Source organism: Arvicanthis niloticus, chromosome 29 (assembly GCF_011762505.2).
Source record: "Arvicanthis niloticus isolate mArvNil1 chromosome 29, mArvNil1.pat.X, whole genome shotgun sequence".
In the NCBI taxonomy this organism is placed as follows: domain Eukaryota; kingdom Metazoa; phylum Chordata; class Mammalia; order Rodentia; family Muridae; genus Arvicanthis; species Arvicanthis niloticus.
Genome location: NC_133437.1, coordinates 23,317,858 through 23,330,429, shown reverse-complemented (window position 1 = coordinate 23,330,429; position 12,572 = coordinate 23,317,858). Strand labels below are relative to the sequence as shown.

At 46.0% G+C, this 12,572-nt stretch overlaps 1 long non-coding RNA gene and 1 pseudogene across 1 annotated transcript; both read right to left on the bottom strand.

Annotated features, from left to right (window-relative positions):
- Positions 1-2,577: 2,577 nt before the first annotated feature.
- LOC143440511 (small nucleolar RNA SNORA48) lies at positions 2,578-2,709 on the bottom strand (annotated as a pseudogene).
- A 125-nt stretch (positions 2,710-2,834) lies between these two features.
- On the bottom strand, positions 2,835-7,676 carry LOC143440299 (uncharacterized). The gene is made up of 3 exons (XR_013108074.1): positions 7,067-7,676; positions 6,411-6,585; positions 2,835-4,579 (listed from the first exon to the last, which is right to left on the bottom strand). It is a non-coding gene; the product is annotated as an uncharacterized LOC143440299 (long non-coding RNA).
- Positions 7,677-12,572: the final 4,896 nt, after the last annotated feature.

Genomic DNA, 12,572 nt, shown 5'->3' with positions numbered 1-12,572 from the left:
CAAAAGCCATAGCTATGGTGAGATATTCTAGTCCCTTCCAACAGAGGCAGTCTAAATCCCTTCCAGAACAAGGCCTTTAGAATAGAATAAGAGATGTTTAGGTCACATCTTCAAGAAAATGATCTCCCCCACGTCCTCTTCATTCTCGGATCCCCACCCCCCTACCCCCACCGCCATCAATAATTTGATGTCAAGCCTGGCCATGTCTGAAGCATTCTAGGTGTTTCCTATGGAAACCGCTGCCTCCTAACCCTCTGCAGGCCCCTTTGAAGAGAGCCAAGCTTTTCTCTTCCTCTTATGTTTCACCAGGTTAGTCAACACAAAAGAGGATACTAGGGTTAAGGTGTCTAGCATTGAATGTAACCTGGAATTCTCCCTCCCACTTGCTCACCCAAGTCAGTTGTGGTCAAATCATTCTGTGGTCTCCAAAGCTCCTGTCATATCATCTCAGACCTTTACATTTGAGATGTCCACAGAGGAACATGTCACTGTGCAGTGTCCCTTCAGCTCAGCTAGCTTATTCCCTTACACACACACACACACACACATTCAAGCTTCCCTGGGAGCAACATTGGGATCTCAGGCAAGCCTCTGTGGAGACTAGACACAGGGTTAGGTTGCCTTTCTACAAACCAACACCAGAGCCAGTCCCAGAATGCCACAGTCTGTCTGCTATCTTCCTAGCCTTTATTTAGTACCAAGCTAAGCAATGTTCGTTTGTTTATGTTTGTTTTTGTTATGCTTGTGGTTCAGGTCAGCAATGTTGAGTATTTTTATGACCTATGTTCTATTTCATTCCAAGTGAGTATTATGGATTTCTATAAATATATAAGAAGATGTATTTTTAGAAACCTTTTATTGATTCTTCATGAGTTTCACATCATACACCCCAGGACCACTCATGTCCTCATCCCCTCACATCTGCCCTTTGTCTTTGCTAACTCCCTTCAAAATAAAACACACCAGCAAGCAAGCAACCAAACAGAGCATGGAAAACATCTCATCCTGAAAGCTGTGGTATGTCACAGTGTGTCTCTCTGTCCACACATCTTCACTGCAAATGTTCATTGCAATAAGTCATCGGTCTGGCTTCTGCTATACTATCAGTACTGGATCCTCACTGGGGTTCCTCTAGAATATTCTGTTGTTACTCTCTGTCATGGAGATCCTGCAGCTTTGCAACAGCAGGACAGGCCCTTTCACACATCCCAACCATTCATAGATGATATAGATCTGGGGGTGGGTCAATTCAGAGCCCTGGGTCTGAGCCTGGCTGGCAGCTGAGCTGATCAACCTGCCAGCTCTCCCTTATCTGCACCAACAGACAGAGCTCTCCAGCAGTGCTCAGGCTAGACCACCCAATGCTGCCATTGGCAAGAGGCAGGGTCAGCTGTCCTGCTCTCCTGCTCTCCTGCTCCTCATTCGCCTGCACCCATGCCTCCAGAGCTAGCTCTAGTGTGTTGCCCAGTGTGGGCACACTCTCCCAAGTGCCGCAGCCTGTGAGGAACTGGGACAGCTCACCTGCTTTCATGACCTCAAGACCAGTTATCTCAACTGCATCAGGAGCTGAGGGATGAGTGGAGGCAGCAAGGACATCACCCTTGTACCTACTTACACCAGACTAGTGGAGGGGCCAGCTCTCCTGCGCTCTCATCCTTGGGGCTGGCTCACCCGTGCCCCTGCCACCAGGGGTGGGGGGCTCTGCTGTTCAGAGTTATTCCTCCCAAGCTGATAAGGGGCAGGGCTAGCCCCAACCCCCAACTCATGACTCTGTGGACAGCTTTCCTGACTGGTGGAGGGAGTGGGGGGATCACCTTTGCTCTCGTGCTACCCCACAGCATATGAGTAGTGGGGTCAGCTTCTCCCATACTTACATTCTTGGGGGACTCACCCATACCCCACCACCAGGGCCAACTCCACTGTGCTGCTAGTGTGCCTGGACAAGGCACAGGGTGCCCTCTCCCGAGTGCTGCCTTTGGTCAGAAATGGGGCCAGCTCTCCAGAATGTGGCACCCAATGAGGGACAGGGACAGTTATGCATAGCTTTTGGACATTCATGTGTTCTCTAGAGGCTGCCCCAACCAGAGACAGCCCGTGTTCTCTAGTGGTAATATGAGCCTCAGGCCTCTACCCCAACCCCTGCTGCTATAAAACCATAGACTCAGACGTGGCCCCCAGTGACCACTTGGGCTGGAACCTCACCACTCATAAGAGGTTCCTCCTCTCTACCTTCAAGTCTCCAGTCCCATCTCTCCTCAGAATATTCAAGCTGCTCCACTTCTCTTTCTATCCCACCTGACCACCACATACATTGTGATGGTTCCCATTGCAAGCTGGTCACACTTTTGATGGGTCCCTGGGTGACAGTTCTCCATCCATGCTGTGTGACATAGTGGCAAGCAGGTGTGTATGACCCACCTATGCTGTGCACTGGAGGGCAGGTCTATGGGTGGCACAGTGGTCCACAAGTCTCTCTGTGTCTTACTCTTCCCATGCTGCATTGCCTGGATTGGATTGGATTGGATTGGATTGGATTGGATTGGATTGGATTGGATTTGACTTGACTTGACTTGACTTGTATGAGTCCTGTGCATAAGCCAGCTTTGGCCACCAAGCCAGGATGAACAAAGGACTTGAATCTGCTCTGCCCCTGACTGATATAAGAATCACACCACCAACAAAGTGCCTCTTTGCCCATTGCCAGGGGCAAGAATATGCATTCTTTTATCTAAGCTTATTATAATGAGTAAAATAAAAGCCAATGAAAATCTATCATAGCCTCTTAGGTACCAACTATTAATAGATAGGTGTGTGAGAAGCAGCCGCATGTAGAAAACTCTCTGGTCTTTCTCTTCAAATGGAATTATGGATTCAATGGAACAGATCAGTGGGCATCTTCCACCATAGAAACTCATTGTTGGCATGTTTCCAGGGAAGCCAGAGAAAGCGGTCTTCCAAGCCCTTTCTTGAGCCGCCATTTCCTTCCCCGAAAGTCCAAACTCTGAGGAATTTGAAGGTCACCTTGGGAGTCAAGCTTCTGGGGAATCTGGATTCCAAAGCGAGCCTGGTGCTTTTGTTCTGTCTAGGCTCTGAGTGGACTAGCTCCACCATCCCCCGGAAGAGACGCAAAAACTACATGGTACAGGGAAAGCATCTTCCTCCTTTTATTCTGTCCCCAGAGGCCTACTGTGCACTCAATGAAGAGGCCAAGGGACCCTTCCTTCTAACTTGCCATTCCTGGAGGTTATCTCTCTTAACTGGAATCCTCAAACTATCTTAATAAGTTTCCCAACATTTCAATTCATTTCATTTATCTCCTCTAGATAAGATGAGGAAAGTTTTGAAAATGACCTCAGGGCCATTTGCTCCAACTAGATAAGTGCTCAGGTCTTCGAGAGGTTAATACCACAGCGTGCTCTCTCTCAGGCATCCCACCAGGGCAGTTGTGATCTGTCTCGTATCAACAAAATGACTACAGTGCTTTGCAAGGAGTTATCAACTAATTTCAGAACAGAGGTTTTTTTTTTTTTTTTTTTTTTTTTTTTTTTTTTTTAATTCTACAAAATATGCAAAGGCTCCTTTCTAATTAAAAAAAAAAAAAAAAAAACTCACCGAGCAAATTTTGTTAAAATTGAGTTTCCCTTTCTAGAGCAAGGGCTAGCTAAGTCCCCAAGGTGGGACAGTGGGTGATAAATGAGTTTAGGTGATCGTGTCCGATGACAGTCTGCTCACAGATGGCATGTCCGCCACCTAGAGAGTTATTAAAATAGGACTTTAATTATGTTTTGGCCATGTTTTACTCTCTACCCTGTCGATTGATTCCAGAAACCCTATATGAAGAATAGATGCTGGCCCTCGACAGTGGAGTGGAAAACCACAAGGCTTCCACTCCGGCTAGCATCATCTGCATCACACTTCTAAGAGCTAGAGTTGCATTCTGTGGGCTGGGGACTTATAAACAGGAGAAAGACAGGTAGGCACTGACATTACCCCCTGCTTCTTGGCTGTAGCTGCAAGGTGCCCGGTCACCTCAGGATCCCATAGCCATGCCTTTGCACCATGATCGACTGCATCCCTCAATCTGTAAGCCTAAATCGCCTCTTTTCCTCTTAAATTGCATCTTGTCAGAAGTTGGTGGCAACCAGGACAAAAGAACCTACTACAGTGTCTGAGCAAAGAGAAACATATGTAGCTCCGAAAGACAGAGCTTTAATCTGAACGTTCTGCTTCCTTATTCTGATCCCCAATAGGCCCCAGACATGGAACTGCTTTTCTGTCTTTGATTGACCATGTCTGCCCATAATATTAGCCACTTGATCCTTCAGCACTCTTTAACCTGAACTAGCTTGAGTGGAAGAACAGAAAGAGACACTATAAAGGGACTGAGCAGGCAGATCACAGAGGGCCAGGCAGGCCGCTGTAAATCCTGTGGCTTCCGGTCTGTTTGAAATTCAAGGCCATCCAGCGGGTTTCCATCAGAGAAGTGACAAGCTGATTTTCTTTCAGAAGCTCCCTCTGACTGCTCCACAGAGAAAAGAGAGATGTGCTTGTCAGGGACCCAGCGGGTAACGCTTACTTACTATGAAGGGGAACAGAGAGAGGGAGATTAAAGAAGTGTCTCACTCAGTTATGGAAGCTGACATTGTAAAATACATCTAGTAAGACAGCAAGCTAGAGATTCCGTTAGGAGTTGCTGGTGAATTCATGAGTCCCGGGGCTGGAATTTTTGTGTCAGGCTCGAGGCCCAATTCCTTCTTTAGGAAATTCTAGTCTTTGGCAGTAATCTGGTTGGCTATCACCCATGCTATGTGAAGTAATCTGTTTTACTCAGTGTACTAATTCAAATCTCAATTATATCCTTTTAGATGCCTGAACAGTAACATCTAGACTGATATTTAACCACAACAATTGAGTACCACAGTGTAGCCAAGTTGCCAAGTTGAAACAAATGCTACTTGGCCATCACAAGGAGAGGGAAGACTCAGGGAGGGCAGTGAGGAGGCAATTAGGATAATCCAGATGTGCAACAGCAGCTTAGAGCTCAGAGGTGAGCATCAAAGCAGACAGAGTTTTGCTGATTAAGCTGACAGAATCAGCTAATAAGGGGCGTGTGTGTGTGTGTGTGTGTGTGTGTGTGTGTGTGCATGTGGTATGTATGTATGTGGTGTGTGTGGTATGTATGGTGTGTGTGTCTTTGTATGTGGTATATATATGTGTATGTGTATGTGTGTGTATGAGTGTGTGCTGCCTGTGTGTATATGTGTATGTATGTGTTGTGTGTATGTATGTATGTTTGTGTGTAATATATGTATATGTGTGTGAGTGTGTAATGCATGTGGTATATGTGTGAGTGTGGTGTGGATGTGGATGTGTTTATGTGGGGTATATATATGTGTGTATGTGGTATATGTATAGTGTGGTACATAATGTATGTGTTTGTGTGTGGTGTGTGTACATAGTATGTATGTGTGTGTGGTGTGTGTATGTGTGTGTGTGTGTGTGTGTGTGTGTGTGTGTGTGTGTGTGTGAAAGAGCAAGGCTCTAAAGCTATTTGCCTGAGCAACAGGTAGACAGTTTTCATCAACTAAGTTGGAGAGGACATTAGGAAATAAGTCTGTGGAAGAAAGATAAAAATACATGTCTTTGTTGGAATGTGCTGTGTTGTGATGCCTCGGTAACACTCAGATGACAGGCTAGATGGTTAGATGTGTGGTCTGGAGTTCAGAGAGTGGTTTGGACTGGCTAGAGAAAAGTGCGGGCTTCAGGACATGGCTGCAGTATTGAACCATGAGACCTGTGATTTCGACGGGAGCTGCTTGGGGAGAAAGATGGGCTGGAGAGTCTCAGAGAATGAGAGGGGAGGAATAGTCATGAGACTGTCAGCCTCGAAATATTTCACAATAAATATGTTTAGAATGTTCATCAACATGAGGAAAGGACTAGAACCCGCTAGACCAAACGGAGTGTTTTAAAGAAAAGAGCAGAAAATTTGAGGCCCCAAAGAGAAAGTTTAACCAACAAAAAGAGTTGGGTTTTGTTGTTTTGTTTTTAATAGAAAGAGAATCTTCTGGATAGGAAGGGTTGTATCAGGTTAAAGAACCATCAAAATGATAAGCTGTAGATTCCTGGGGAGGCTTTGTGGATTATAAATGTCATCAATGTTTAGCTTTTCCCAACCCCTGAGTCCCAAATAGGCTTTCTGACGGCTTTCTTTCCCATGGGACAGCCGACCACACTGTCCTGTTGTCAGCTTTTGAACCCTCTCATTGCTTGTAGACCTACTAGGATTGTCTCTTTGGTGGTTAGCCTCGGTGAGACTTGCCTTAAGGGCTTGCTCCAGCCTCACCTCTCCCTGGTCTATTCCTCAGCTCTAGCTTCTGTCTTTTGCATTCTCCTTCCCTGTCCCTTACCTGCACCTGCTCTGGATGACCTCTAGAGGTGACTACTCTTTTACAGACCATCTTGGAAGTTTTCCCAGGGTGGTGATCAGCCCTTCCTCCTTTGCTTTACTCCTTCCTCCAAGGGCATTACTTCCAGGCTCACTGAATGCACACAAGTGGTTTCTCTGCTGATTGTTTATTCCATCTAAAACCCAGAAAAAAAAAAAAAAAAAAAAAAACTGAGTGGGTTCAGGTCTGCCCACTAAAAGGAACAGGAAGGATTGAACCACAGTGCTAGGATAAAGTCTCGGGGGGGGGGGTACCTTGGCAGGTTGGGGCCAAGGCTAAGAGATCACACCATGCAACAGATCTCTAACATAAGAGGTTTATTGGAGGAAGTGGGGGCAAGAGAGGGGAGAGGGAGAGAGAGAGGGAGAGGGGAGATGGGAGAGGGGGAGGGGAGATGGGAGAGGGGGAGGGAGAGGGAGAGGGAGAGGGAGAGGGAGAGGGAGAGGGAGAGGGAGAGGGAGAGGGAGAGGGAGAGGGAGAGGGAGAGGGAGAGGGAGAGGGAGAGGGAGAGGGAGAGGGAGAGCAGGAGACAGAGAAAAGGAGAGAGAGAGAGACAGAGCTGTAATGTCCAGGGGGACCTTTTAAAGGGTGCATGTGATACATAGGAAAATACTCACAGGAAAACAACTCCCACTGACAGTGGAAACACCACACCTGGCTGAGGTCTGTGATGACGTAAGCTGCTGACACTGAGTCACAGAAAGGCAGGCTGGCAAAGCCTATGAGCCTCCAGGCTGATGGTATCAGGACTGGGGGTCTAGGGAGCAGGATGATAACATCTAGAGAATGACTGGCAAACTGGCCACAGGAATGTGAGAAACTGTTAAACCTGAAAGTTGAGATGAGAAAGAACAAATTTAAATGGTCTAATTGAAGCAAGTTTTTTTTTAGAGGTACTCCCGGCCAGCTGGCTATCTCACCCTGAATTGGAATTTTAGAGAGTAGCCCCAGACGTGAGGAAGGCGAGGTTTTTTTATATAGCTCAGGGGTAGGGGGATTCCAAATGAGGGATTTGACAGCGAAAGTAGACAGAGTTACAGGAGCAGAACACAACCATAACAAATCAGTCAACAGCCTCCTGAAACACAGACATGACTGCCACTCCTGCAACAGGCAGTACAGAAACATTAATAGTTAAGGTTCTAGGTGTGGCATCGCCCAATCCTTGAGAAAACAGAGGTTCCATCTTAAATTGTATGAACCTATTTTGTCTTTAACATAAGATGGCTCTTAAGCCTAAGATGGAGACAGGTGGGTTCTTCAAAAAGACCATCTCTCCACTAACCCAGAGAGGAGGTATTCAGAGCCAGTTTTTCAGGGGAGGACATCCAAACTTAGGAGTGTGTCATGCCAATATGTAGCTGCTGAGAGGTGCAGCCAAGACTCTAACCCAGACTGCCAAGATGAGCTTCACCCTCCTCCCCAGGCTGCCTGCCTTCTCCTCTGTCCCTTCCGTGTCTCTCTTGGCCTTTGTTTCAAAGGAGACCTGAGAGGAGGGTGGAGAAGAGACACATAGTGATTATAAAAGGAAATGCTATATGTGAAAACACTTCACAGACGTGGGGCTGTACAGATGCTAGAAGCATAGCTATTAAATGTGGAAATGGCTTACTGAATTATCCTTTCCTAAGATGGTCAAGCGTTTTCATTTTCATTTTCATTGTCTGCCTTCCCCAAGACCAACTATTGAAAGAAGACAAATGGGGATCAATGCTTGACACAGGAATGCTCAGATCAGTAAAGCAAGACTACAAGGACATCAGAAACCCACTTGTCTCAAAAGCACCCCGCAGTACAAGAAATGCTGACCATTCAGTGAGAAGCCAGCCTCCACAAAGGGGGCTCTGTTTGTCTTGTTTCTTGTTTTTGAAGTGGTCTGATTTGGGACCAGCCTACCTAGCAAAGAAATATTGGTAGAGAAAAATCACGAATCATTTAGATGAATAATTTGCCTCACAACCGAAGAACTAGTTGGGGTCATGTGTGAAAGGAAGAAAATAACATTAACCCAAAGAAAAAGCCGACAGAGAAGCCTGGCTTCCTGTCCCGCCCCCATCCCCAATGAAGCAAAGGGAAAGAGCACAAAGTCCATTCAAAGTCCTTTCAATGAGAAAGCAGATCGTGCATCCTTTAGCTGCTCTGGGCCTTCTTTTGAGGAAACAGGCAGATGTGTTTGTGAGTGGTTATCTGAACGTGACCCCTAGTGTCCAACTTGGACAGCACTAACAGAGAAAAACCTTGGTTAAAGGAGGGCTGGAAACTGTAGAACCATGCAATAACATTGGGGCTGTGAGAGAGTCTGCCTAGTTCCCTATTTTACAAACGAGCAGTTAAGGTCAAAGAATGGTTAGATGACTTGGGGGACACACACAGAGGTAACAAAGCTGGAATGGAGTCTGGATCTTTTAAGGCCCAGTCTAGTTCAATCCCTTGAGAATGTTTGTCACAGAGAATGATTGACACTAGTTTGTGATAAGATCCGCCTACAGAGAAACGTGAGAATTAATATTTCATTACACAGGCTCGAATATGAAGTGGGCACTGATACCAGCTATAGACACTATGATCTGAAGCCATGCTAGTCAGTAACTAAGTTTTAAGTTGCTCATCTTTGGTCCGTGTGTATTTGTGAGTGTGTGGAGGACCATCGTCATGTGGTTGCACTGTGTGCTGAGACCAACTTCAGATGCTGCTCCTCGGGTGTTTGTCCACTTTGTTTTTCAATATTATTAAAGTTTGGTTTTATTTGTTGTTTTACAAGACAGGGTTTCTCTGTGTAGCCATGGCTGTACTGAAACTCACTCTGTAGACCAGGCTAGCCTCCCTCTGCCTCTTGAGCAACCGGGATCATAGCTGTGTGCCACCACTGCCCAGCTAAAATTTGATTTTTTTTTTATTCAGTGTAATTTTTTTATGCGTATGAGTGAGTGTGTTTGTGCACCACATGTGTTTGGTGGCCACAGAGGCAAATAAAACAGTATCTGATCCTTTGAAACTGGAGCTACTAATGCTTGGTAGCCACCATGTGACTTACATGTAACTGAACCTGGTCCCCTAGAAAAAGCAACTACTCTTAACTGCCTGCCCACCTCTCTCAAGTTCACCCCTTAGTGTTTTATGAGAGTCTCTCCCTGGAGCTTATTGAATAGGATAAGGTGGCTGGCCAGCAAGCCCTGGGTATCTGCCCGTCTCCTCCTCCCCACTGCTGGGATTTTAAAAATCATGCAACCACACCCAGCTCTTTTATGTGAGTTTTGAGAGTTGAGTTCATGTCCTTGAACTTACAAGGCAAGCACCAGACTGCCTGAGCTCTCTCCCCAGCCTCTCGTTAGGCACTATTGAAGATTTAGACCTGTCCATATTTTCTCCATTACGCACCACACATTTCAGTGACAAATTATGCCATTTCTTCTTGGCCCAAGGTTCGTAATGATCTTCAAAGGGAAGAAATGATATCATGTAACTGGAACATTCAGTAAGAATGGGAATCAGATGGACAGAGTCTCCTGAGATCTCCAGCTATGGACATTTGTGTGCACAGCTGTTACATTCCATCCGTTTCCTGTCCTTCTGCTCCCAGCCTGCTGAGCAATGCCAAAGGACATCATGTCCTCAGGCGGGCTGATGCTCCTACAGACCCAGACGATCTAACTCAGCTAGCTCTTAGCATCCAGAGGTATTTGGGTCACTCCCTGTCAGAGTCCTGCCAAGATCCCTCCATATCCCTCTCTCCTCTCACCCTCCTCCATTTCCCACCCCCTATCCATAGAATGATCAAGATCACTCGGTGTGACCTGACGATGCACCTTTCTTTACCCATCCACCCCAGACCATGTTTCACAGGTGGAAATACTCTTTCCTTTTCAAGGTCTTTTCTTTACACTTGAGAATTTTTCCTAGATGCTCCTCCATCAGCCGCCAGCTCACTCCTCTGTTTCTGTTCCGCCCCCCTTTCCAGTTTCTCTTGCCCAGAAAAACACTCGCCATTCCCTTAATCTTAGAAAAGACTCTTTTAGCCAGTTGCTCCAGTTAAAGCCATCTCTGCCGTTCCTTTTGTTTGATGTTCGATTGGTGAGCTATATCCCCCCAAGTCTTTCATCTGTGCTTCTCTCAACTTGTTTCCAATGCTCTCCTAATACCACATGTATAGAAAATTTAAATATTCAAAATTTGATCCACCGTGGACAGAGAAGATGCCACTTACAGTAGCAGCCACCAATGCAGAAAGGCACGGCTGGTGAAGAGAGGCATGGCTGTCAAACATGGTGAGGAAGAGACCTGAGTGTTCAGCCCTAGGTGAGCCATCTTTACCAACCCTACCCCTGCTTCTCCGAGGCTCAGGAGACAGAGGAGGAGAAGGTAGAAGGTGAAAGTTATTCTCTGCTGGTGACATGAGCCAATTCAAGTCGTCAGATTGAAGTATATAAAGGGGACTCTATAGAGACGGCCCTCTCGGGTGACTTCAGGGTCCCAAGGAATGAGGTCAGGAATGAGGGGAGAAGAAAATGCAGAGAGAGAGGGGGGAAAGGGAAAGGGAGAGGGGGAGAAGAAGAGAGAGAGGTGGGACTGAGGGAGGGAGAGGGAAGGAGGGAGGGAGAGAGGGAGAGAGAGAAAGAATGAGAGGGAGAAAGAGAGAGAGAGAGAGAGAGAGAGAGAGAGAGAGAGAGAACAAAATATCTGGATTATACAGAGAGGAGCTTCTGGGGAAGAGGAAGTCCAGCCTCTGGACTGTAAAGTTCAAGGCAGATGACAAGGTATGCCAGCCATGCCCTATAATAGGTAGAGACTAAAGGATTCTGAGAGAACCTTGAACTCCGTCCACTTTAGTATATAAAATATGCATCTCAACCACTTATCCCGGGTCTGAATTCCATCAGAAAAAAAATGTAAGAATTGGAGGATGGGAGGGAGAGATGTGAAATGTTGTCTTCTGGATCCAAGATGGCTATCACACTCATAAACGGGCAGGTGTGGATCCCTGCACACGATGAAGCCAGCTAGAATCCAGGTGCAGAATTGAGGGGGTGCTCTCTAGGCCCCACCCCCTACTGAAGAGCTACTGGGGGAAGGAGAACCAGCTTTTTGAGGGCGTGGTCACTGGTATGTTTTCTATTCCAAGTGGACGGCCCTACACACATGCATATGGAGACGGTACTAATTGAAATCTAGTGGGGAAGAGGGAGGAAGACAAACATAGAAAGATACTGGCGTGATATGATGGTGTTTCATGTGAGAAATGGTGTATACATGTGAAAAATTCTCAAGAATAAAGAAAATTATATAATTATATAATAAGCATAATAATATAGAGAGATCTAAATGGACTCTGATAAAAAGAATTTTGTTTATTACACTCAATGCCCGGCTGTTAGTTAGTTTTCGGTCTTTTTAGACCTTGGCACAGAGTTTCTCACATGCTTTACAGATGTGTCTGATCACCCAAGTTAGACTATGGGTTCCTTTGAAAAGAGATCTCAGCTTCTGTTCCCAGTTGTGCCCAAGTGGTTCTCGTAAAATCTTAAGATAGTCAGCCTCTAGATGGCCCCATAACTCACCACCTAATGGTAGCGACCTTGTGTCAACCCTTCCCATACTGAGTAGGTCTAAGCAACTGGTGGGACAGGAAGGAAATGATTGTTGTGTCCTGTGAGGCTAGGTTACAAAAGACATTACAAGTTGGTCTTGCTAGCTCTGGGATTGCTCTGAGGGAAGCTGACTTACAGGACAGCCCTGTAACAGAGGCTTCCTGGCAATACCCAAGAGAACGAACACCTTGGCACTGGTTCCTCCACCCCATCCAAATCTTCTGATGACTGCCATCTTCGCTGACATTTTTAACTACAATAAGAGAACATGAGCAAGAAGCCCTCAGCTCAACTACTCTCAAATTTTTAATCCACAGAAATGTGTGAGATACCAGCTTCTTGTCTTCAAGTATTAAGTTGTTAGTGTTTTATCATACCACAGTAGATCACTAATACAGATTTTGGCATCAAATATGCAGCAGGACTCCCTAACAAAATCCTCACATACTGAGATGGCTTTGGAGCTGGGAAGTGTACAGAAGTATTAGAAGAAAACTGTCAGACAATCCTGGAATCCTGAAGGTCCAATAGGAGCTTG